At 38.7% G+C, this 16,193-nt stretch overlaps 2 long non-coding RNA genes across 2 annotated transcripts; one reads left to right on the plus strand and one right to left on the minus strand.

The window, feature by feature from the left end:
- Positions 1 to 5,613: 5,613 nt before the first annotated feature.
- On the minus strand, positions 5,614 to 9,998 carry LOC139452993 (uncharacterized). The gene is made up of 3 exons (XR_011652391.1): positions 9,863 to 9,998; positions 9,482 to 9,565; positions 5,614 to 6,054 (listed from the first exon to the last, which is right to left on the minus strand). It is a non-coding gene; the product is annotated as an uncharacterized lncRNA (long non-coding RNA).
- Positions 9,999 to 10,127: 129 nt separating this feature from the next.
- LOC139452997 (uncharacterized) lies at positions 10,128 to 12,672 on the plus strand. Its single transcript, XR_011652392.1, has 3 exons — positions 10,128 to 10,369; positions 10,807 to 10,897; positions 11,573 to 12,672. It is a non-coding gene; the product is annotated as an uncharacterized lncRNA (long non-coding RNA).
- Positions 12,673 to 16,193: the final 3,521 nt, after the last annotated feature.

Consider the following 16,193-nt stretch of genomic DNA (forward strand, 5'->3'; position numbering starts at 1 on the left):
ACAGTGATTATAAACATGTCATTAAATCTTACATCAGAGATCTAATGCAGAAGAAGTGGGACACCCAAGTGGGTATAAATAAATTACATGCAATAAAAGCAAATATCGGTTATACCTACTTGGGTTGTCAGTCCAGATTTGAAGAGGTTGTATTAAGACGATGTCGTATTGGTCATTCTCGTTACACTCATGAACATTTGTTAAAATGTGAGGATCCTCCATTTTGTATCCCTTGTGATGAAAGAATCACGGTCAAGCATGTCCTGCTTGACTGCATTGATTTTTCAATCACAAGGAATAATTAATTCAAAGTTTCAACGCTAAAGGAATTTTTTTATCTGTTAAGGTCTCATTTAATTCTTGCTTTTTTTAAAAGAAATTGACTCAATTCATAAATTTTGATTGTTATGTTTTGTAAATATATAAATTCCTTTTATAATCGCTTGAATAAATCAATATCTGTGATTGTTAGTGGCTATATCCTCGAAGGGGGTTAAAGTACTTTAAAATTATTGTCTCCCTGAGAGGATCTGTAAGACCACGTCTTTCAAAGTATATTTATTTCAGCCACGTTTTAAATCGCAGTATATATGTTCCTTTAAATTGTGGCTAAATTGGTCAATAATCGCCAACAGCTGAGGGGATGATGTAAATCCGGCTGGGGTCCATGCAGGTAGCAAAAGTACTGTAAGTCCCCATGGACCCCAGCATGGTGATCTACCTTCAGATGCTGGCGATCTATAGCCCTTTTTTATATTGTAATGTTTCATGACTATTTAGTGATATCTTTTTATTGTTGTACGCTAGTTTTAAACATTAAATCTGTGATATTCTAGTAATTGTACTGTCCATCGCTGATAGCTTCTTATTTGGTTTAAATACGAGGGGCGATTGATAAGTTCTAAGTCTAACAAAGAAAATAAAGTCAGTTTGATACCATAGCTTTATTTTTTTCGACATGGTCCCCTTTAAGGTCAAAACACTTCTGCCAGCGATGTTGCAAATGCCACTATGCCACTTCTGTAGGAGTCAACTTCTTGGTCACTCAAAAAGTTGTTGACCGCTTTAATGACGTCATCATCTCACTGGAAATGAGTTTCAGCTAAATGCATTTTCAACTGTGGGAACAGATGATAGTCCGACGGAGCCAAATCAGGTGAATAAGGTGAATGTTGGAGAAGTTCAAAGCCACACTCATGGATTTAGGCCATTGCTATCAGTGATGTGTGTGCTGGAGCATTGTCGTAATGATAAAGCACACCTTTCGTCAACTTTCCACGTCGCGTAACTTTGATTTTCTCTCTTAACTGTCTCAGAAGTTCCACATAGTAAGCCCCTGTAACAGTACAGCCTTTAGGAAGCCAGTCCACCATGATCCCACCTTCAGAATCCCAAAACACGGATGCCATGACTTTCCCAGCTGAAGGCACAGACTTTGCCTTCTTTGGAGAAGGAGATGAGACATATTTCCACTGTTTAGACTGTTGTTTTGATTCAGGTTCAAAGTGGTGGACCAATGTTTCGTCCATTGTAACAAATCGTTTGAGAAAGTTATCTGGATCACCTTCAAAAAGCTTGAGGTTCTCCCTTGAGAGATTCTCTCTTTGACGTTTCTGATCAGCTGTCAATAGGTTGGGGACCCATCGACCAGAAACCTTATGCATTCATAGAATATCTGTCAGAACGAAATGCACTGGCTCCTGAGAGATGTCCACCAACTTCGCTATCTGTCGCTGTGTCACTCGTCGATCGTCCATGACTATGTCCAGGATTCGCTGTACCATTTCGGGTCTTGAAGACACAACAGGTGGACCAGGACGGGGTTCATCATCAGTGCTCGATCGCCCCCGTTTAAACTCTGCCACCCATCTTTTCACTGTTGCATATGACGGGGCATCTTCCCCCAGTGTGGATAACATATCCTCATATATGGCATTGGTTGTTAATCCTTTCTTGTAAAGGCACTCGTGAAGAGCAACCTCCTCGTGGTGAGTGCTGGGTAACGCTAATAGCTCTTCCCCCCGTGTGGACTCGGGGTAGAATTTGTCCACAGCACCCCATTGCTGGTCGTACAAGGCGACCGAATTGGGCAACCTGTTTGCCGTGGGTTGCGCCCCTGGGTCGGTGGAGGACGGGATTCTGATGGTTGAGGGTACTGGAGCCAGGAACAGCATTCCTTTGCCCAACACACCACTTTGACCCTTACTTCACCTAGACGGGTGGTAGAATTGGCCCGTTTCTATCAATCGGCTGGTCACGCCATGCCCTGTGCATGGAATACTTGAATGAAATAATTTCGAAATATATCACACTATTTTTGATCAGGATATATCTTAAACTTGTACTCATGTTCATTTCCTTTTTGCCTAGAGTCCTATGCCAGAGGGCGGTGGCTCATGGGCCAATCTGGCAATATAAACCTCTGAATTCTGTGTTTCTCCAGAAAAGTGTCATGGGCGAACCAGTCTGGCATTTCTTCTGTCAGATTCCATAGCTATTCAAGTTTCTATTTGCTGGAGTATAACATCCCTGTAACACTGGTGGTGCAGGCGGGCTTCCACTGCACCATCGTCCTTGTTGACACTCCATGGTGGGTGGGGAGCAGAGATGTCGAAACATTTACTTACACCATGGCTCTTCCCCTTCCATCTGGTTCATCCAAGAATAAACGTAGACATGTTGAGTCTTTATCGTCTGATGAAGGCTCCTCTGAAAGTGTTGACTCATGGCCCAGGTTCATTGTGATTGCATCTTCTGATGACAGTCCCTTGAAACTGAACCCATTTGCCATCTCCTTGGGCATTAAAGGCGTCTGTGGAGAAGTCAAGAATGTAACTCGTCTCCGCAGCGGTTCACTATTGGTGGAATGTGCACGGAGACAACAATCTCAAAATCTCTTAAAATTACAGCAGTTTGTGAATACACCAGTTGTTGTCTCAGTGCACAAGACACTGAACTCCTGCAGAGGCATAGTCAGAGACAAAGCTCGTTCTCTTTCTGACATGAGTGAAGAGGAAATTGCAGCTGAGCTGCAAACTCAAGGAATAACTGCTGTGAAGCGATTCACCAAAAAGAAAGATGATGGTACTATTACCAAACTGAATACCTACCTATTTACATTTGCTCTTTCTTCTATTCCAAAGAGTATAAAAGCTGGATATTTCAACATCGGAGTGGAGGTATATGTACCAAATCCACTCCGCTGCTTCAAATGTCAAAAGTTTGGTCATGGAGCCAAGTTTTGCCGTAACCAAACAGTATGTTCCCGTTGTGGTGGAGCTCATGAGGGCTCTGAGTGCTCCAACAGCATCAAGTGCGCTAACTGCAATGGTGAACACTTGGCCTCATCTAAATCCTGTCCTTTATATGACCGGGAAACAAAAATTCAAAAAATCAAACACACAACCAATATTTCGTACTTTGAAGCTAAAAAGTTGGTACCTCTTCCTACAAATTCAACTTTAACATATTCAGCTGCAGTTTCCTCTCCAGTTCCTGTTACCAGACCTACCATGACATCGACTTCGTGTCAAACATCGATATCTTGGGTAGATCAACAGCTCATCCTTGATGATCGTACACAGTTTGTTCCATCTCTGCCAGTTATCTCCACATCAGCCTCACAGACTGATATTGTGTCACCAGTACCGTCAGTAGATCCGTCATCTGAACCAGATATTGTAAGTGAATCAGTGCAGGGCGAAGCCCTCATGTCTTCAAAGAAGAAAAAACAATTGAAAAAAAAGGCCAGGGCCCTCCAGCATTTGGAGGTGCCTTCAAATCAGTTGTCACCGGTAGAGGTTCATAATCAGTATGAACCTTTAGAGATGGAGGTCAGTCCTTCACTCCCAGTCCATGGGAGTGGACCCCCATCCCGCTCGCGATCTCCAATTGAGCCACCATGAACGGCTCAAATACCCTTATTCAGTGGAATTGTAGAGGACTAAAGAATAATTTTAATGACTTACAGTTATTGCTACAGGATTTTCAACCATCAGCATTTTGTCTTCAGGAAACATATTTTAAAGATACAGATCAACTTGACATCAGACATTATAATTCATATCATTTCTTTTCTCCTCCAGGGCCAAAAGCCACTGGGGGGTCTTCAATCTTAGTGAAGCAGGGAGTGATTCACAGCCCTGTTCCACTGATTACTCCACTACAAGCTGTTGCTGTCCGTGTGACCTTGCACATTGTGTTTACTTTGTGCTCTATCTATGTTCCTCCGACTTCATCTCTTCAGCTTGTTGATCTCCAGGCCCTCTATGACCAGCTACCTAAGCCTTGCATCATTATGGGTGATTTGAATGGACACAACCCCCTATGGGGAAGTGCACATTCTAACAATAAAGGTAAAGTCCTGGAAGATTATATTTCCAACAACAATTTATGTCTTTTTTAATGATAATTCCAACACTTATTTACATCCGGGTACAGGTACTTACTCTTCCCTGGATTTGTCACTCGTGGATTCGGATCTACTGAATGAGTTTCACAGCAAAAAAAATGCAGTTTCCGGTATCCGGATACCTGCCGGATACCACCGGACACTTACCCAAAACGCGTCCGGGTATCCGGTGGCAGAAACCTTGCCGGATACCAGATCCGTGGTATCCGGCATGGACACCTCACCTGAAAGTATGCCACCTGGAATCCGGGTATCCGGCACCGGATACCTCACCGGATACCTCAATCTGGGTGTCCAGGGATCCGGCACCGGATACCTCATTCTGAGTTTCCAAAAACATGTCACAATTTGGGGGGTGCATTTTGTTCAATTAAGTGTGAAACACCTAAAAATATATTGGAAACTAACCATGAAAATTGAACATTGCTGAAGGTATCCGGCAGGTATCCGGCAGGTATCCGGATGCAATTTTTCGAGATGTCTTTCTCCTAGTAAATAATGTTAGCCTGGGCATAGCAGATAGCTGTAGTAATATTCTGTGTTATTTTGGTTGTAAATATCCCCTTAAAGTTGAGATCTATGGGCAGGTACTTTTGGTGAAAACATTTTTCAAATTCATATATATTTCATTTTAGATGTTCAGCGTATTAAATGAAAAGCATTCAGTCCTGGTATGATGGTATCCTTACATTTCATCTTCATATTCCCAGTTTGTTCTAGCTTCTCGTGGTTGAAGCGCTCGATTCACCACATCGGTACATTGCTTGGTGTCACCCATCATGATATTGTTGGAATTTTGCTCATAAAGTGACATGACACCATATTCACTCTGACAAAACAAATGAAAGTCATTGGCTATGTGCTCACTTGGGCCTTTGTTCCTGGTGAGATTAAAAGATTATTTTGGAACTGTATCAGTACTTGTTACATCTTGACAGACGAGTTTCATTGAAGTTTGAAACAGAATATCATTAACCCAAATGGGTGCATCCACAGAAAACACCTAATAAAGTACCGGTACATAAAAACATCAATGTAATTTTTCTACTGACATGGAACTAAAAACTTCATTCAGTGAGCTGTATTAATTGTTGGAAAACATTCAGGGCATTAGTATATTTGATATATGTTAGCACCTATGTTATGAATGATCAATATCATATTTCTTTAAAGAAGCAAAACAAAAAAATTTGTTAAGATAACAAATCATATTTATTGATTTTATGACATTTCATTGGTTCAGTAACCAAAGGTGTTTGCAAGAACATTCAAAAACAGAAACAGATGCTTCAATGCCATTTTCTAAATAAACAAATCGGTCAAATCTCAGAAGAATTTCAAGGGAGAAGAATATCTAAAGTCAATTATGTTTGTGCAGTAAACCACAAAAGTCATTCAGATTTGTATAGTCAGCGTCAGTGTACACCACATAAACATAGTCTCACTGCTGTGGTATTAATTCCTTTAGACTTGATTAATGTCGTAATAAAACAACCTACAGAATCACACTGATGTGGCATTAGTCATTCAGAATCATCACTTTCTGAGGTGAACCTGCTAGTTGTTCTGGGGAGGATTATTCATCACCCTGAGAGTCCTTTGTATGACTTGTCTGATCTGGTGTCATTGTGAAATCCAGGTGCCTGAAACAATTTATAACATCTTTAAGATCTTGTTATTAAAAATATAAGAAACACACATATATTGACAAAGGGTAAAAAGTTGGTTTCTCAATGAGTAAGGTAATGACAGTTTATCAAGCAACTGTTAACCAAACCATGTTAATCAATGTAAAAAAGCCATAGCAAACAGTAAATTTTACAGAAAATACAAAATTGTAATTGATCTTCTGAAAACAATTCCTGTAGTGCCATAAGGCAGGCTCACCTGATTTTTTCTCAAATGTTTGCATTACATCAAAACATAAGGAAGGTTAAACAAGGCAATGCAAATTGCATAAAATAGGTTCTTATACATAAAACAGAACTACCGTATTTGATGTAATAAGCGCCCACGGGAATATTTGCTAATATATTGTCTCGTTAACAATCCCAAATAGCACCCTTTCCAATTGATCAATGTATACAAGACTTATTTATTTGCATATAATACTCATTCATGTGTGATATGCACCCTTAATTATGGGGAATTTCATTCTGGAAAAATATATTTGTCGTACATTAACATTTCAGGCTGCCAGCATAAAGCAGAAAATTTTGAGAGCGCCCTGGGCGCTTATTCTGTCGAATACGGTATTCATAATTATCAAAACTTTCAATCACACAAGTAATGTAAGTGATCTCAAAATATTATATAATGAGTGTGCAAGTTAGTATAGTTCCACACAGCTTTTAGCAATATTCCAGCAATATATCTGCGGGTACACCAGAAATGGGCTTTTCACACAGTACCCATGTGGGGAACAGAACCCAGTGCTTCGGAGAACGCATTACCCACTAGGCTACCAAATACAAATATCATCTCAAATACAAAAGTAAGTAACATTAGGATTTCATACAACAGATATTTTCTCCAAATATCAAGTCACTATACAACTGATTGAATTACTGATTAGAGAAGCAAGGACATATAAATGTAGCAGCTGAATCAGGCTTAATTTGAATCGTTCCTTGCTTCAGTTGCAATGGGAGCCACATTGAAAATGATTATCTCACTTATTATTGATGATTAATATCTACCATTAATTGGTAGGCCAAAATAGACACTGATACAAAAAATCAACTGAAAAGAACCACCTGAACAATCGACTAAAAACTATGTATATTACATTTGGGGGACCTTATTTCGGCTGCTGGCAATAGCATGGGCGGATACAGAGGGGGGGTTGCTGTGGTGCGCACCCCACTTTTTATTTCGAAAATAAATCTTTATTTCTGTATAAATTTCCACCAAAGACAATAAATAGCTGTAAAAAAGCTGTATCCGCCCATGATTAGTCATGAGTAAAATCATTATCATATTTTTATCATTTATCCTATCTTTAATTAAGATTAACAATAACGGGAAAAGCTGCCAAATATATTGGTCAAGTGTAATCATAATTTAAGTAGTTCTATTTGGTTTTGGAACTTTTCAAGGGTCATTGTAAATATATGTGTATTCCTATTTGAATACTCGTTTGATTGTTATAAAGTTACACAGTATTGCATCTATCGTCTGTTTCTAAATACAGTGGAACCCATCTTTGACTTGTGTGACATAATTGAATCATACCCCAAGTGCATTGTTATGCATCTGCACAGAGTGGTCAAAGTCCTTGTCACACACATAGTTTGCTACAAGGCAGAATCCAATAAGTACAGTTGAGACATCAGGTTGTATCCAGACAAACTGTCTGATAATCTCAAGTATGGTCTTGGTAGGATCAAGGGATGTAGCTAATCCTAAATAAACATTAAACAAATGACATAATCTCTTCTACAGAACACTTGATCAAAGCCTGCCCCACCTTTGATGTTTATCATCTTGTTACGCTCACAACAGCTCATTAGCAAGATGAACTCAATGTCAACTCATGGTGGATTAGGGATTAACAGGGCAATTAGTGTCAGGTGGGTATTATCACTTGCAATTATCTGTTAATTACTTAATTGAGTAGTGACGGCTTAGTTAGTTTCCAACCACACTGACAAGTCAGTTTACAGTTTACTAGTAACATGTTTCTGTGGACCAAGGAAATGTATCTTGCCAGATACTTAAAAAGTTCTACTCATAAGTAATAAAATAATGACAGTTTTGATATGCAATTCTCCCTACAAAGACATTTAACATTTGATATACATAAACTGTCTGTTGAAACTATGATGATGCTAATATACAAGTCGCACAAAACAACTAATTCATATACTGGTACCTAGCCAAACATACATAATTTTTATACGCGTATGCACATGCTTGTAAATATATACCTCTACTGGCACAGCACACATACAAACAATCATTAGATGGATGTAATCGTTGAAAAAATATTTTACATACACAAACAAGTGAACAGATTCTGTAATAGCATGGTTAATATTGGGAGATGTTTAAGCATTTCCATTTTCACAGAATCGAAGGCATATCCTTTCAGGACTCAGATCAGCTTGTAGTGATTTAAATTCACATAAAAATGATTCATGTGAAATGACCTATCCCGCACGTGTGGCACCTGTTATAAAAATACCATTCATTACTTATTTGTGTGTCCAAATTATGCTATTATTAGAAATAATAGGTATTATTATACAGCATGGATATAAGAAAGCTTTATATGGAATTGTTGAAAATTATGTACAGGAAAACATTGAAATAAATCAATCAATACGTGCATTTATCTCAGAATCTGGTAGATTTAATCAATATGGACTTCTCCTTCATTATCTAATTATAATCAGATGATTACATTATTGCTCAACTGATAGTTTGCAATAGTATAGAATTAGTATTTTATTAATAATTATTTTGTATTTGAGCATCATTTAGATAAGCCAATGAAATAAATATATGTTTAAAACACATGTAGTAGAACATATTGCAATAGTTAAGACCCGAAAAGAAGTTATGTGTAGGATCCTCAAAATGGTATCCACAAGAGCAGGTTGTAGAATCATGTTGGTGTTTGTTGTTTAACTCTGCACTCAGCCATATTCCAGCTAAATGACGGCGGTCTGTAAATAATCAAGTCTGGACCAGACTATCCAGTGATTGACATCATGAGCATCCATCCACACAATTGGGATACAATGACATGGATCAACCAAGTCAGCGAGCCTGATCAGCCGATCCATTAAGTTATCTCTTACAACTAGCATAGGTTGATCATGTTGATGGGGACTAACTTCAACCTGGAATCCCCATGTGAGTATGTATGCGGCTGTTAGCTTTGTTTGATGTTTAACGCCACACTCAGCAATATCGCAGCTATGTGGCAGGAATCAAACCTGCATGGGTCTTCAGCACGAAGAGTGAACGCTTCAACCACTAGGCTACCCCACCACCCAAAATTCCCCCATGATAAAGTTGTCATCATGGTTATTGTTCAGCTAGTTCAAGTGAAAATGTTCATACCCTTAAAATGTCTTATCTTCCACTTCACGATGATCTCTGATGCAAAACTTCCCTGTCATTAAAGCTGTTCTTGATTCTTCACATCTGGAAAAATATGTTGAGGCTATTAATCATCTCACAGAGTAAAGGGAGTATATGAAATAAGACAGTGAGTCACATTAGCATACAAATTATCCAGTTAAAGTAAACATATTTCTTCATTATATACATAAGCATATACTAACATATGATAGACAGGCTACTTGTTATATAAAAATATAATTATATCCTGATACATTTACTTACATGTTGGTTATGAAAGTTAATGTGTCACATGTGACAGGCTTACATGTGGTAAATTACTTTAATACGTGATCATTGTAATATTCACATATTCCTTACCTTAATGTGTCACTTCAGCTGCCAGCATTACCTCAGCTGCAATCTCAATATTTGGCCAGTTTTGACGAAATGACCGATTGTGTTCAGTGTATAAGCTGGGCCTCGTCTCTAATATAACTTGGCGCAAGTTGACGACGCGCATAGAGAGCCGGGAACCAGCTTATGTCGTGTTAAACTAGTTCCCGGCTCCCTATGCGCGTCGTCAACTTGCGCCAAACAATATTGTGATATTAGAGACGGGGGCCCAGCTTTGTGTTAACCCGGAACAAGCCAATTTACCCATATTCCCCTGCGGTCCAGGGCGCCATTTTAGAACATGGATGTAAACAAACCTCGTGTATAGATATACACCGTGATGCTTGATTACGATAAGCTTACCTCGTGTATCGATAGATTGTTCTTATTCACCTCCACCACGGAAATGCCGGCCGAAGTTCTTCTGAGCCATCCACAACGCGGAAGTCAACAGTATTTGGAAAGGCGATTGGCAGCAAATGCGGATGCCAGGTACGTAGCAGGGCTTCGTGACCTTATGATTTCCGTGCAGAGATCTTATGGAATGGATTGATTTAGATATTTTCCTGCTCTACATACTTTACTGTAAACGCCAAGGGTCCTTTTTTTAGTATTATGGTCAACTGTTTGTTATGACGACAAGGATTTGCATAAGGGGCGTAATGGATTTGTGGTCAAAACAAGATGATCCAAATTAGATCGGCTTTTTATAGATAATGAAGAAATGTACAAAGATCTAGGAACGATTATTAACTCTAAACTTTTGTGGGATGCTAATACAGACTATAATTTACAATAATGGCCTCCAAAGACTTTACTTTTTTTACGCTTAACATATTTTTATAATTACACTGTTATGTCCTTGTTTTGTATAAGCTTCATAATTAAATAATATATTTCTGTAATGTGAATGCTACTTATTTTTGCAGAATGTCTGGATAAATGAATGAGTCAGTCATCTGCACAGCATCAATGGAAAAAGGGAAGCAATGAGGAACAAGAGAAGAGTAGCAGTGATTGGTAAATATTTGAAATTATTCTGTTTGGTTCATCATGTTCATGTAGCTATTCTGCAAATATTTCTTCAGTTTGCTTGTTCTTTATCACCTGTTGGCATGGATGGCCTAATTATCAAAGGCACCACAACTTGCTGTGCATAGTTGCATCTCTTGGGCTTGACAGAAACCAATGGTCGTGGGTTTGAATCGAGGGTAGCATCATACACTTGCTTGTGGGTTTCATCAAAGTGGTAAACATGTAAGACCTGCATCACTTCGGGCTTTCTTCCCATTTCACTCATTTAACACCACATCCAACAATAGTTCAGCTAAATGACAAGGATTATAAATAATCAAATCTCAAATCTCAACTAGGCAAACCAGTTATGAGCTCGATCAAGACGCACCGATGATGACTGTTATGGACAACATCCCACGTTATTGGGTACGATTACGAGCGATCAATGAGCCCACTTGCTACCTCATCTATTACTTTGGCTTGTATGGCAAGCATTTTTAAGAGATGTCAGTTAATGATTGTTTCAACTCATCAGCATGGAACAATATATATCTCAAATGTTTGGTATATAACAAAACTCAAAGACGATAAATTAAGTGAATTTGCTGCCTTTTATCTGTAAGTACATGTTGCAACGATTCTTTTTTATTGCTACAATCTTTATACATAATTTTGCAGAAACTGAAGTCCAGCTTGAGATACCCGGATGACTGGTTGACAGTCTGGAAGGACCCTTCCAGATATCAGAAGTGATAGGCAGACAGTGATGAGGAGAATCCTGTTATTTCAATGGGGGCCTACCAAGAAGTTATATCCCAATTGACACTGGGACACACTCACACAGGCTGGTCTGGCTAATGTGAGAAGACCAGCCAATGCCAAGTCGGAGTGGGACCCTTCAAGGACGTTGAAGAAATTATTGTCTTTGGCCATGTGGTAATCACTTGAAAGGAATGATGTTTGCGACTACTTGTCTATAAATGTGGACCCAAACACCAAATAGAATTTTCACAATTCTACTAACACAATGCAACAGGGATAGAGCCGATCTGGCCTCCCCTCATCCTGGTTCCTGTTTTTCCATGGCAATATAGAAGGGAAAGGATATTTGAGGGCAAGTAACTCTGAACTGGTGAGCATGGTCTGCTTATGCTTTCAAGCGAACAGTTATCCCACTCTGTTATGAGTATTGAAGAATAGGAGGAAATTGCATACTGCATCAGGAACCATCATGTGAACAATGTTCAGTGTGTGATATAGGCATATAAATAAAAGAAATTGATAATTTGTTTGTTGTTTATGTTTCTTTAGCCAGGTGTGTAAATGGGGATTTTCCAATATTTTGCCTCACTTTGATAGCCATAGTTATCGGATGAAACCATGCATTGCTTGGACATCTTTGGAATAACACATTGATCTGCTATGTCAAAGGTCAATGTCATAGCCAGACAAAAAAATTGTTAATGGCCAAACTCTTCCTTAGGGCAGGGATAGAAGTTGGCAACAGGTCATACACTTACTTTTTATCCCCCCGGCATATAATACGGGGTGATGTAGCGATCAGCCAGTCTGTCTGTCCGTCCGTCCATCCGTAATCATTTCCTTTTCCAGGGGAAGGATTCCCAAACCATTCAGTGTATTTGATCGAAACTTGGCAAATCTATCAGGCACATACTGAAGTGGTGCCTTTCGATATTTTGGGATTTTTCTAAAAAAAATTATTTTTTTTTTTTTATGGAATGACGTTGGACATAGACTCAATTGGGGATGGGGTTCGTTTCCGGGGCAGAATTCAAAAACCATTCAGTGTATTTGATCGAAACTTGGCAAAGCTATCAGGCACATACTGAAGTGATGCCTTTTGATATTTTGGGATTTTTCTAATTTTTATTTTTTTAAATTTTTATGGAATGAAGTTGGACATAGATTCAATTGGGGATGAGGTTCGTTTCTGGGGCAGAATTCGAAAACCATTCAATGTATTTGATCGAAACTTGGCATTCATATGGATGCGACCATGGTGGATCTTTTGTGGATAAACAATGTATGCTTCTTAAAGAACTTTAAACTGTTGACTCATTACATACAGAATTGCACATTTACTAGTGGTTACTTTACAGACAGCTGCCGGGGGGTTATGTCATCTTTCTGATGACTCTTGTTCTCTAATGTGCCTTTTCCTGCAGAAGTCTAAATAACTCTTATACATATAGTTGTATATCATTGTCATATGTTTGTCAATGTTATACTGATTGAAGCAATTTACAATTGTTTTTGAAATAGTCGCAACTGATATTGAAGGTCAAATTAGCTTTCAATGTCTTTCAGTAAAAATGTTCACAGTAACTGAGGAACAGCTCTCTGTAGTGTGATGAAATCTGGTACATGTCACCCTCAGAGTGAGGCATATTGTGTTTCAAAACTTAAATGAAGCTGGTATGCTCGTAACAAGTACTTGTACCTTTACAAATAATCATATTATCATCTCACTAGGACCAAAGGCCAAAGTGAGCACACAGTCGATGAGTTTATACTTTCACTCAGAACAATCTGGAAGTCTGAACATGAAATTTAAGGGTATCATCATACATGTATTAGAACTGATGTTTGTTCATTAAACAGCTTAACATCTAAAAAGATTGAAAAAATTGTCTTCTCCAAAAGTACATGCCCATAGATCTCAACTTTAAGGGGATATTTACAACTAAAATGACACAGAATGTTACTACAGCTATCTGATATGCCCAGGCTAACATCATTTACCAGGATTAAGACATCTCGAAAAATTGCATCCGGATACCTGCCGGATACCTGCCGGATTCCTTCAGCAATGTTCAATTTTCATGGTTAGTTTCCAATATATATTTAGGTGTTTCACACTTAATTGAACAAAATGCACCCCCAAATTGTGACATGTTTTTGGAAACTCAGAATGAGGTATCCGGTGCCGGATCCTTGGTATCCGGTGCCGGATCCTTGGACACCCAGATTGAGGTATCCGGTGAGGTATCCGGTGAGGTATCCGGTGCCGGATACCCGGATTCCAGGTGGCATACTTTCAGGTGAGGTGTCCATGCCGGATACCACGGATCTGGTATCCGGCCTGGTATCTGCCACCGGATACCCGGACGCGTTTTGGGTAAGTGTCCGGTGGTATCCGGCAGGTATCCGGATACCGGAAACTGCATTTTTTTTGCTGTGTTTGAATGGTCAGTCTATGACGACCTGTGTGGAAGTGACCATTTTCCAACCATTCTCAAATCTGTTATTCCATCTGATGTTCCTCCATCATCACGATGGAACTTCACTAAAGCCGATTGGCCTTTATTTGAAATTCTTTCTTCTGACAAGTTAAAACCTGATTTGTTTATCAATGTCCCTGATCCTGTACAACTGTTCTCTGATGAACTAAACAAAATAGCTGATACCTGTATCACTAAGTCCTCTACGATTCCACCCCTACGTAAACCATGGTTTAATTCTACCTGCAAACAAGCTCGGAAGGCTCGGAAAAAGGCAGAACATTATTTCCGTCGCCATCCTATGGTACATAATTTAAATCAATTTAAAATTTTGAATGCTAAAGCTCGACGAACGTTTAAACAAAATAAACGCCAGTCTTGGCGTAATTTTGTTTCAAAAATAAACTCACGTACGCCAATGTCAAAAGTATGGAACATGATCCAACGAATCAAAGGTAAGGGTTCTAAATCTAACATTCGCCATCTTAAGAATGGGAATGAATTATTGACAAATACTACAGATATTGCAAATAAACTTGGTGAAACGTTGGCTAAACATTCTTCCTCATCTAACTATGTACCTCAATTTCAAACATATAAAAAACAGCAAGAAAAGAAAACTATTAATTTTAAGTCAGATAATGGGGAAGATTATAATGAAATATTTTCTATTCACGAGCTTCATACTGCCCTAGGGCAAGCTCATGATACTGCCACAGGAGCTGATAACATACATTATCAACTCTTAAAACACTTACCAGAAACATGCTTAGAAACCCTTCTATTGATATTTGATGAAATATGGACATCTGGCAACTTTCCGCCTTCATGGCATGATGCCATAGTTGTTCCCATACCAAAACCAGGACGGCATCATACTGATCCCTCAAATTATAGACCTATTGCATTGACCAGCTGCGTTTGCAAAACCATGGAACGCATGGTCAACAATAGATTAACATGGTACTTGGAATCTAATAATTTAATTACTAATATTCAGTGTGGATTTCGGAAAAATCGAAGTACTGTTGACCATTTGGTTCGCTTAGAGTCATTCGTTAAGAATGCGATTATTAACAAGCAACATGCAGTGTCTATCTTTTTCGATTTAGAAAAAGCATATGACACTACATGGAAACATGGTATTTTAAGAGATTTACATGACTTTGGATTACGAGGCCGTTTGCCTCAATTTATATCCAAATTTTTATCAGACAGGCCATTTCAAGTTCGTGTGGGTTCTACCCTGTCTGATCATTATAGTCAGGATCAGGGTGTCCCACAAGGCAGTATTTTGTCTGTCACTTTGTTTAGTATTAAAATAAATAGTCTTTCCAAGGTTTTAACTGATTCGATTGATGGATCACTTTTTGTGGATGATTTTAACATATCTTGTCGCGGTAAAAACATGCGTACTATTGAAAGACAATTGCAATTATGTCTAAATAAAAAAAATAATTAGTCCTTAGAAAACGGTTTTAAATTTTCTAAATCGAAAACAAATTGTATACATTTTTGTAGAAAATACAAACACCATAACGACCCAGAACTAGTTTTGGATAACACTCCTATTAAAAGAGGCCAAGTTCTTGGGCATAATATTTGATCATCATCTGACCTTTTTACCGCACATAAAATATTTGAAAAATAAATGTATGAAGGCCCTTGATTTGTTGAAAGTCGTTTCCAATTCAAAGTGGGGAGGGGATCAAAAAACGCTCCTCCAACTGTACAGAGCACTCATTCGCTCTCAACTAGATTATGGCTCCATCGTCTATGGTGGGGCCTGTAAAAGTAATTTAAAAATATTGGATACCATCCACCATCAAGGTCTGAGACTCTGTCTTGGTGCTTTCAGAACCTCTCCTATCAATAGCTTGTATGTTGAGGCTGATGAACCATCACTCAAACACCGTCGCTTAAAACTATCCTTACAATACATTACTAAACTGTTCTCTAATCCATCTAATCCAGCTTATCACTGCGTATTTCATCCGCTGTATGAGGATCTCTATCTCAAGAAACGATCCCTCACTCTACCTCTTGGCATAAGGATA

The sequence above is a fragment of the Haliotis cracherodii genome, unplaced genomic scaffold (assembly GCF_022045235.1).
Source record: "Haliotis cracherodii isolate W230 unplaced genomic scaffold, xgHalCrac1.p SCAF_10, whole genome shotgun sequence".
NCBI classification, from domain to species: domain Eukaryota; kingdom Metazoa; phylum Mollusca; class Gastropoda; order Lepetellida; family Haliotidae; genus Haliotis; species Haliotis cracherodii.